This window comes from Elgaria multicarinata, chromosome 11 (assembly GCF_023053635.1).
Source record: "Elgaria multicarinata webbii isolate HBS135686 ecotype San Diego chromosome 11, rElgMul1.1.pri, whole genome shotgun sequence".
Taxonomy (NCBI): Eukaryota; Metazoa; Chordata; class Lepidosauria; order Squamata; family Anguidae; genus Elgaria; species Elgaria multicarinata.
Genome location: NC_086181.1, coordinates 46,104,794 through 46,116,003, shown reverse-complemented (window position 1 = coordinate 46,116,003; position 11,210 = coordinate 46,104,794).

Sequence of the window (11,210 nt, the reverse complement as noted above, 5' to 3'; positions counted from 1 at the left end):
CACCCCACAAGTCAGTTCCCGAATGTATGTCTAGAATTTGTAAGTCTATTGTGTTTAGAATGTTGACCTGAGTGGGTGGAGATTGACTATCTTAGGAGTGGGGAGGAGGATATATAAGGGAATGACGGAGGTGATAAGGGGGGGGGGTGTTTTTAAAGTACTTGGGTTCGAGGGGAGAATTAGAGGCTCAGGGTAAAGAGGGCTGTCTTCTGAGTGTAGGGTGCAGATAGTCAGTTGGTGTGTATTAAACAATCCTGATAATAAAGAAAGTTCCAGAGTGAAAGTGAGAGAGAGAGAGGAAAGCGTGTATGAGAAGAGAGAAAGGTTCGGATGAGAGGTTTTAACAAGGGTCTGAAAAGTTTTATTATGAAGCAAAGTTTGTGAACATTGAAATAAATTTTTATTCGGTTTGTTTTACTACCACAAAAAAATCCCACGTGTCTCCTTGGCATTTATCATCTGCAGTTATATACATATAACACCCGTTCTGACATTAATTCACCCTCAGCAGGTATAATTCACAGCGCATTGTTTTATTCTTGAAATTATTCCTGTTTAACCCCTTTCTCCACATAGTTTGAAGAAAGGTGGTGCTTGTCCCTCACCTCAGGCTCATAAAGTGGTGGCGCTTAGCTTGAGCAGGGAGTGTCTGCGGACAGGCCGGTTGTAAAGAGCTTGTGCCGTGCCACAGCCCTCCCCAAGGAGGCTCACCCGGCATCCATATATTATTATTATTATTATTATTATTATTATTATTATTATTATTATTATTATTATCATCATCATTATTGAAGCCAGCTAAAGACATTTCTTTTCTTCCAGGCACTTTAGATCTTAGATTCTTGGTTCTACAGTTTAGATTTATCCCTAGAGTGCTGGAATGGTTGCTTAATATAGAATCATAGAATAGCAGAGTTGGAAGGGGCCTACAAGGCCATCGAGTCCAACCCCCTGCTCAATGCAGGAATCCACCCTAAAGCATCCCTGACAGGTGGTTGTCCAGCTGCCTCTTGAAGGCCTCTAGTGTGGGAGAGCCCACAACCTCACGAGGTAACTGATTCCATTGTCGTACTGCTCTAACTGTCAGGAAGTTTTTCCTGATGTCCAGCTGGAATCTGGCTTCCTTTAACTTGAGCCCGTTATTCTGTGTCCTGCACTCTGGGAGGATCAAGAAGAGATCCTGGCCCTCCTCTGTGAGACTACCTATTAAGTAGTTGAAGAGTGCCATCATGTCTCCCCTCAGTCTTCTCTTCTCCAGGCTAAACCTGCCCAGTTCTTTCAGTCTCTCTTCATAGGGCTTTGTTTCCAGACCCCTGATCATCCTGGTTGCCCTCCTCTGAACACGCTCCAGCTTGTCTGCGTCCTTCTTGAATTGTGGAGCCCAGAACTGGACGCAATACTCTAGATGAGGCCTAACCAGGGCCGAATAGAGAGGAACCAGTTCCTCACGCGATTTGGAAGCTCTACTTCTATTAATGCAGCCCAAAACAGCATTTGCCTTTCTTGCAGCCACATCGCACTGTTGGCTCATATTCAGCTTGCGATCTACAACAATTCCAAGATCCTTCTCGTTTGTAGTATTGCTGAGCCAAGTATCCCCCATCTTATAACTGCATTTGGTTTCTATTTCCTAAATGTAGAACTTGGCATTTATCCCTACTAAATTTCATTCTGTTGTTTTCAGCCCAGCACTCCAGCCTATCAAGATCCCTTTGAAGTTTGTTTCTGTCTTCCAGGGTATTAGCTATATAAATAGTTTATATTTCTAGGGCAGGGGCGGTAGCTCAGTGGTAGAGCCCCTGTTTTGCAGGTGCAAGGTCCCAGGTTCAATCCCTGGAATCTCCAGGTAAGGAGAAGTATCCTGTCTGAAACCCTAGAGGTAAAGCCACTACTGCCAGTCCGTGTCGGCAAGACTGGGTTTGATGGAGCCATAGTCTGACTCAGGGCTCCTCTAAATAAGAGATTTATTGCAGGCTTGTGATTGGCCACTCACAGAAGTTTGTGTATCCATTGCATGACACTGTCAATGACCAGGACTTCTCCTGCCCTATCCCCCTGGAAACCCTGCCTTTAAAAGAACCACATATAATATGGTAATATCCAGAAAAAGCGGGATCTCCCAGTGTGCAAACTCAGTGATGTGCAATAATTCCACCACTAGATGGTGCTGTCTGAATGGAAGTGAATGGAGCAGGCAGAGAGAGGAAGTCTTCAATTCAAACCACCTGGCTGTCTGTGTAATTGAGCTAATTGCAATCCCAGAAAGAAAGCAGAAGCAGAAAGCCCTGGTAAGGCATTTTTAAAAGAAATGTAGAGAAGTTCTCTGTGTTAGGCATCTTGCTTTTGTTCCCATGCTGATGGTGGCGGTTGTTATTGTGTGCTGTTTTTATTCTGTCAACTGTGTAGAGAACCCCTTGTTCTTGGGCAGGCTAAATAAATAAGTTGTCTGTGTGATCAGAAGCATTATTTTGCTAGGATTTCTCCACATGCTCTGCAGCCAAGCCCTGGATTACATTCAAAGCCTTTGATGGAGCAAAATCAGCAGACACACACGTGCACACCCAGAGGGACATCAGGAAACCAGGATCCGGGGCAGGTGGGCTTCTTCATGAAGTCTTTTGCTGTGCACCAAGAGTATAATCGGATCGAATTTAGTTCTCCCCAACTTTCCTCCTTCTCACCCTCACCATAAAGCCCCTTTTGCCTTTCTCCATGGGAAGTGGATGGTTGTGTCTGAGTTAAAAATATCTCAGCAGGAAAAGTGACCGCAGGAGCTCAGGATGGTTTGGCACAAACAGGTCGACGGCTGTTTCCCTTGCTCTCCCCGCTCACCCTCCGATTTGTCATGGCTACGTTGAAAATAGAGGGACGCTTGGAGCAACCATGTTTAGGGTGACCCTATGGAAAGGAGGACCGGGCTCCTGTATCTTTAACTGTTGTACTGAAAGGGGAATTTCAGCAGGTGTCATTTGTAGGCATGCAGCCCATAGTGAAATTCCCTCTTCATCACAACAGTTACATCCGCAGGAGCCCTGCCCTCTTTATTGTATCTGGTCACTGTGACTGTTGTGATGAAGCTCTAACTGTTGTGATGAAGAGGGCATTTCACCAGGTGCTGCATGCATACAAAGAACACCTGCTGAAATTCCCTTTTCAATGCAACTGTTAAAGATACAAGAGCCCAGTCCTCCTTTCCGTAGGGTCAGCCTAAGCAACAAAGACCGTTGATGTGGATAATGTCATTACAGAGCTTAGTCTGTAGGAGGCGCTGGACTCAGTTGTATGCAGGGTGGGTGGGAGCCATTTCCTGGGATTGCTCTGTCCTTCTTGGAGAGGGACAATAAAGTTTTGGAGAGCCCCTGGGCAAGACACGCTCAATGGGGCCCTCCCTCAGTGGGTCTACCTTCTCACCACCATTGCAAATGGCTGCTCTTGCTTCTCCTCTTCCTCATCATAGCTGCCACTTCATAGAATCATAGAATAGTAGACTTGGAAGGGGCCTACAAGGCCATCGAGTCCAACCCCCTGCTCAATGCAGGAATCCACCCTAAAGCATCCCTGACAGGTGGTTGTCCAGCTGCCTCTTGAAGGCCTCTAGTGTGGGAGAGCCCACAACCTCCCTAGGGAACTGGTTCCATTGTCGTACTGCTCTAACAGTCAAGAAGTTTTTTCCTGATGTCCAGCCGGAATCTGGCTTCCTGTCACTTGAGCCCATTTTTCCGTGTCCTGCACTCTGGGAGGATCGAGAAGAGATCCTGGTCCTCCTCTGTGTGACAACCTTTTAAGAATTTGAAGAGTGCTCTCATGTCTCCCCTCAATCTCCTCTTCTCCAGGCTCAACAGGCCCAGTTCTTTCAGTCTCTCTTCATAGGGCTTTGTTTCCAGACCCCTGATCATCCTTGTCGCCCTCCTCTGAACACGCTCCAGCTTGTCTGCGTCCTTCTTGAATTGTGGAGCCCAGAACTGGATGCAATACTTTATTTAGATGAGGCCTAACCAGGGCTGAATAGAGAGGAACCAGTACCTCACGCGATTTGGAAGCTCTACTTCTATTAATGCAGCCCAAAATAGCATTGGCCTTTCTTGCAGCCATATTGCACTGTTGGCTCATATTCAGATTGTGATCTACAACAATTCCAAGATCCTTCTCGTTTGTAGTATTGCTGAGCCAAGTATCCCCCATCTTGTAACTGTGCCTTTGGTTTCTATTTCCTACTTGCTTGCTTGGCAGGCAGAGAGCCGGGGAGCAAGTTGGCTGTGGCATCTCCTGCTCTTCCTTCTCACTCCTGATGTTGTTCTGGGCCAGGGCGAGAGGAAGGTGAACAAGTAGGTTGCACTGGGATAGAGGAGGAGGAGTAACAATCCCAGGGGCTCTGGTTGGTGGGCCCTCACTGTGTTGTGGGCCCCTTGAGAAGTGCCCAACCATGTCTAACCTTGATGCCTGGCCCTATATCCACTGCCCCAGTGTGCCTTCTAACCTAGCCTTCCCCAGCCAGGTGGAAGGCAGCAGGCTGGGGGAAGACTGGGCAGCCGCTTGTAGAAGATGTTGTATGCATTGCTTCCACCTCTGCTTCACTTCTATCTTTGTAAATAAATAAAATATTACAAAACGCCGTATGACTCTAGCGTTCTGTCGTACCAAACAAAATGAAGTCCAGGTAAATGTTGCCCCTGAAACATCGCGGCGCTCTAGAAACAGAGAGAGTGTTGCAGTATTTGCTAGAAAAAAAGCGGGGGCCAGCTGGAATTCATTCCCACGACTCCTTTGCTGATCTCCCCCAGTTAGTCCAGTGGGGATCCCTGGCCTTCCTCGCCCATCAGGTCAGGCCGACCACTGATAAAAGAATTCTGAGTTGACCACTTAAATCTGCAGACGTTTGCATTTTAACAAAACAATAATTTCAAAAGACAAAAGCACACTTCCTTTCTTTTTTTAATGTGTGGAGTGGGGTGGGGTGGGGTGGGGTGGGGAGTATTTTAATGCAATGTGTGCACAGCTGAGATCTTGTTCTCTGTGAGGTGACGGCACCTCCAGGCAGTGATGCACATAGGTAATTTTAGACTCAGATCTTAATGGCCGTAACCCCCCCTCCCCATCTTAACTTGGGGTGACCATATTTGGGAAAACAAAAAAGAGGACACCCAGTGGGGGAAAGGAAAGCAGCTGCCATTAAGCCCCCTGATTGGAGTGGAGGAAGGGAAAGCAGATCATTCCTGCCCCCGCCCCCTGCTCTAATCAGGGCCCTTTCTATAATGTGCAGGAATGACACGCTTTCCCTTTTAAGGCCTTGATTGGAGCAGTGTGTGTCGGGGGAAATGATGCACCTCCAGAAAGTGTATCATCCCCCCACACCACACTAATGGCATCCTTAAAGGGGAAAGTGTGTCATTGCTGGACATTATAGAAAATTACAGAAAATCCCCCCTGACACCCAGGATAGAACAAAAATCTGGACAAATCCGGGGAAATCCTAACAGTTGGTCACCCTATTTCAAGTCCTTGAGGAGTGCTATCATGTCTCCCGTCAGTCTCCTCTTCCCCAGGCTAAACATGCCCCCTGCTTAATGCAGGAATCCACCTCAAAGCATCCCTGACAGATGGCTGTCCAACTGCCTCTTGAAGGCCTCTAGGGTGGGACAGCCCACAACCTTCCTAGGTCACGGGTTCCACTGTCGTACTGCTCTAACAATCAGGAAACTTTTCCTGATGTCCAGCCAGAATCTGGCTTCCTGTCACTTGAGCCCATTATTCCATGTCCTGCACTCTGGGATGATCAAGAAGAGTTCCTGGCCTTCCTCTGTGTGACAACCTTTCAAGTATTTGAAGAGTGCTATCATGTCTCCCCTCAGTCTCCTCTTCTCCAGGCTTAACATGCCCAGTTCTTTCAGTCTCTCTTCAAAGGGCTTTGTTTCCAGACCCCTGATCATCCTCGTTGCCCTCCTCTGAACACACTCCAACTTGTCTGCATCCTTCTTGAAGTGTGATGCCTAGAACTTGACACAGTACTCTAGATGAGGCCTAACCAATGTTGAATAAATGGGAACCAGAACCTCACATGATTTGGAAGCTATACTTCTATTAATGCAGCCCAAAATAGCATTTGCTTTTTTTGCAGCCACATCGCACTGTTGGCTCATATTCAGCTTGTGATCTACAACAATTCCAAGATCCTTCTCGTTTGTAGTATTACTGAGCCAAGTATCCCCCACCTTGTAACTCTGCATTTGTTACAAGGTGGGGGCCAGGATCTCTTCTCGGTCCTCCCAGAGTGCAGGACACGGAATAACAGGCTCAAGTTAAAGGAAGCCAGATTCCAGCTGGACATCAGGAAAAACTTCCTGACTGTTAGAGCTGTGCGACAATGGAATCAGTTACATAGGGAGGTTGTGGGCTCTCCCACACTAGAGGCCTTCAAGAGGCAGCTGGACAACCACCTGTCAGGGATGCTTTAGGGTGGATTCCTGCATTGAGCCGGGGGTTGGACTCGATGGCCTTGTAGGCCCCTTCCAACTCTGCTATTCTATGATTCTATGATTTGGTTTCTTTTTCCTAGGTGTAGAACTTGGCATTTATCCCTATTAAATGTCATTCTGTTGTTTTCAGCCCAGCACTCCAGCCTATCAAGATCACATTGAAGTTTGTTTCTGTCTTCCAGGGTATTCGCTATCCCACCCAAGTGCATCTCCTTTTCATTGCAATGAGGCTTGTGCAGGAGAAATTCCCAGAGGATTCGGCCCACCCATCTCCACCTCTGCTGCCTTTTAACGTCATCCCACACCCGCACCACTGCCTGCTCAGGCGGTCTCCCTCCAACAGAAGCCGCTGCAAGTCCAGCCGGAATTTCACAGCAATTAAGGAGCGCTGAAAAGTTTTCAGTCCAAATTTGTCCCTGAGTTGAGTTTCCGGTGAAACACGTAATCCCCACATCCGTCATAGGGGGCTTGGGAGAGAGCAGCACAAAGGTACATGAACCAACCCCAACCAAAACAGGATGGACGCTCAGTAAAACGTCGCTTAATGGTTGGACCTTTGGTTTTAAAAATAATAAAAGGAACTACTTTCCTGTAATGGCTGAGCCAATCCCATTTTTCAAGCCTTTCCTCCCTCTGCAAAGGGAAAATGGAATCAAATGTTCTGGGGCTCAGGGCCCTGCAACCTCAGCCCTTGCTGTGCTCTCCCCCCGCCCCCCATCTGCAGCATACACAAAGCAGGAAAGTTTCAGTTCAGACAGTGACTTGTTGGCGCAAATTCGTAATCAGGATGCAGCTGCCTGAGGAGGCTTTGTTAAGCCAGGAAGCCCAGCCGGGGCGTGTCTGGTCGCCAAACCTTCGTTTTCGGAGAAAGTATGAACCCTCAGGAAGTCTTTGAGCTGGGGCAGAAAGTTGGATTGCAGCCTGGCTCTGGTGTGTGCGTGTGCGTGTGGTTGGTTGCGCATGATATTTATTTATTTATTATTGCATTTATATCCCACCTTTTTGAACCCAAGGCGGCGTACATCCTCCTCCTCTTCTCCATTTTATCCTCACAACAACGACCCTGTGAGGTAGGTTGGGCTGAGTGTTTGTGACTGGCCCAAAGTCACCCAGTGACTTTCCATGACCGAGCAGGGACTAGAACCTGGATGTCCCAACTCCCAGTCCAACACTTTAGCCACTACACCACACTGGCTTTCATGATATGGTGCCTTCCCAACCTGGTGCCCTACAGATGTGTTAGACTTTCATTCAACACCTCTAGAGGGCACCAGGTTGGGGAAGGCTGAAGCATGGGGTCAGATGCATTAATACAGATGCAGTCACATTCGCAAATCTTTCTGCTTCCCGCAAAAGTAATGCAATAAAAATATATATCCCTGTTGAGCCTAGCCAGGTTCTTTTCTTCCCAACCTCACCCATCTGTTCCAGCACTATACCCAGGCTGACCATATGAAAAAGAGGACCGGGCTCCTGTAGCTTTAACAGTTGTATTGAAAAGGGAATTTCAGCAGGTGTCATTTGTATATATGGAGAACCTGGTGAAATTCCCTCTTCATCACAGCAGTTAAAGCTGCAGGTGCCCTTGTCCTCGTTTGAATCTGTCGCTCTAGTATAGCTCCTGCAGCTTTAACTGTTGTGATGAAGAGGGAATGTCACCAGGTGCTGCGTGCATACAAATGACACCTGCTGAAATTCCCTTTTCTATGCAACTGTTAAAGATACAGGAGCCCTGTCCTCCTTTTCATAGGGTCACCCTAACTATACCTATTGATTCTCTCTCTCTCTCTCTTTTCTCACTCGTGGTGGTTTTTCTAGATAGACATGATGGGCTTCCCCAAGTCATGCTGTCTTTTAGTGATTCAGGAATTTCCTGACAATTGAGCACGTTTTAAGTATGACTGCTTTCTGGATGTTGGTGTGGATGTATTTTGGTAGGCCCAGTTTCTGAAGGTTTTCAGTAAAAAAAATTTGATGTGATGCCAGTGACTGATGTGACTAACGGAATAATTGTAACTTTTTCCTGTTGTTGTTGTAGTTGTTGTTGTTTTAATGTGGTCATCTGCTTAAAATCTTCTTAATCAATTCTTTATATGAGGTTTTCATCAGTTAATCGATAGGTTAAACCTATTTTAACCTAGTAATTAGGTTTAACCCCATGAATTAATAGGTCGAAATTGCATGTGACTGACACCATGGTTTGGAAGCAAAAGGGTTGCACCACCATCCTACGTGGGGACTAGAACTCAGATCTCCCGACTCCCAGTCCAACACTGAACTACTAGATGGACCCTTGGTGTGATCCACAGGGCTCTTCTTACGTTCTTAAGAGAGGCTTGTAGACACGAGGACTGTATAGAACCTCCACCTTCAGGAGATGCCTACCTCCAAATCCCAGGGACATGAGTTGTTTATTTATTTATTTATTTGTTTTATTATTGCATTTATATCCTGCCTTTTTTCCCCTGCAAGGAACCCAAGGCAGTGTACATAATCCTTCTCCTCCTCTCCATTTCATTCTCACAACAACCCTGTGAGGTGGGTTGGGCTGAGAGTCTATGACTGGCCCAAAGTCACCCACTGGGTTTCCAATAGCCGACTGGGGACTAGAACTCAGGTCTCCCGACTCCCAGTCCGACATTCTAGTCACTACACCAAACTGGCTCAGCTGTAAGATGGAAAATAAAACAGGAAGGTGGTGTGAATGAACACCACCTCGAATTAAAAAATATATGGCACATTCAAGGAGTTCTAGAAATACTGAATGATTCTCCAAACAACTTTAGCTTTATTGAAACGAGATAAGGGCATACAGTTTGGTGACCTTACAAAGGAGATAGCTTTTGTTACAGGCACCCATGTATAAATAATTTCTTTAAAAAAAAAAAAAACTCCAAACACACCCATTATCTTCCTGCCCCCCTCAAAAACCATGCCCCGACCAAATAATAATAAAGAGACAACCCATTTGGTCTGTTCCCTGGCATTTAAAGCTACAAAATCTCTGCCTCGAAACGTGGGCATCACGCAAGACCAGACACCTACATTCATTCACCATTTGGGGGGCGCCCTCTTCAACCCCAGACTGGCCAATTCCAGAACCTTCCTTCCTTTCTCTCTTGGAAAGGAACGGGGAGACACGGTCCCTACCTGCACCCACCACAGATACTTCCATTGAAGGTGGAAATACATTTATTTCTTATGTGCAAATGCCAGCCTCCCCCAACTGAGGGACGCTCCAGACAGGTTGGACTACAAAACACAGCACCTTCTGGGGATGCTGGGTTTTGCAGTCCAACCTATCTGGAGCGCCCCCAGGTGGGGGAGGCTGGGATAAGCCCCGAAGTTTATACAAGCCAAAAGAAACGGTGCCTTTTCCATGTTTCCACTGTGAATCCAAGTTGCTTTCTCCTGTTCCTTCCAGCGATCCACCCATGCCTCTCCCGAAAGCAGACGAGGTCCCAGACCTCTTCTAGAGCGTCGGAAGGCGAGACGCCTGAGGTTCCAGACCTCGGCGTGTTTTCCCTCTTGACCTCCTCTCCCCTCCAGGCCCTGCTATGGGTCCATGACCACATTAACTGCAACGTCTTCTTCAGTGCAAGGGCGGGATCGCCAGAAATTAGAAAGAAGCAATGCAAATTGGCAAGAAGAAAATCATTATAACCATCATCATCATCATCATCATCAAAAGAGGCAGCATCATGAACAGACACAAGACAGATTTCGCCAGCAAAATAACATGTGTAAAAACAAAAGAGGGAAAAAAGAGCAAGCATACAGGACGTTATTTCAGAAAACATTAAAGCACACACATACACACAATGACCCTAATGAATCGCTGCAAATCAGCCTTCCCCAACCTGGGGCCCTCCAGATGTGCTGCATTACAGCTCCAACCATGCTGCCTGGGGATGGTGGGAGTTGTAATCCGACACATCAAGAGGGCGCCAGGTTGGGGAAGACTTCTGTAAGTTATTCTGCAGAGTTCAGAACCCCTGTTCTCAAAGGATGTGGCTAGCTAAGGTTCTGTGGAGGAGAAAAGTGGAATGCGTAGTTCAGCAGCAGCGCGCTGGGTTTGCAGGCCCACTGCAGCATTAACTGCGAGGCGATGAGAAAAAAGCACCTGCTTTTTCTTTTCTTTAGCTCTGCCTGCAGAGTTGGGTATCTTTACATGCTCTCAGAGTTCCTTCTCTACCTCTAAAAGGGGAATACTGCCTAGTGGCTCCATTCTAGGGCAGCCTTCCAGGAACACCTTTTGTTTGAGTTAGAAGGGAAATTGACTAGACCTCAAAGGTCAAGTCAATTTCTCTACTCCATAGATTTTTATGGGATTAAAATAGGGTGACGGTATGAAGAGGAGGACAGGGCTCCTGTATCTTTAACAGTTGCATAGAAAAGGGGATTTCAGCAGGTGTCATTTGTATATATGGAGAACCTGGTGAAATTCCCTCTTCATCACCACAGTGAAAGGTGCAGGAGCTATACTAGAGTGACCAGATTTAAAAGAGGGCAGGGCTCCTGCAGCTTTAACTGCTGTGAGGAAGAGGGAATTTCACCAGGTTCCCCATATATACGAATGACACCTGCTGAAATTCCCTTTTCTATACAACTGTTAAAGATACAGGAGCCCTGTCCTCCTTCTCATATGGTCACCCTAGTCTGGAGGAAATATCCTTCACTTTCCCACTCCTTATCCTTTTCACCTGCCCCAATTTTCTTGAAGCCAGGAACAGACCA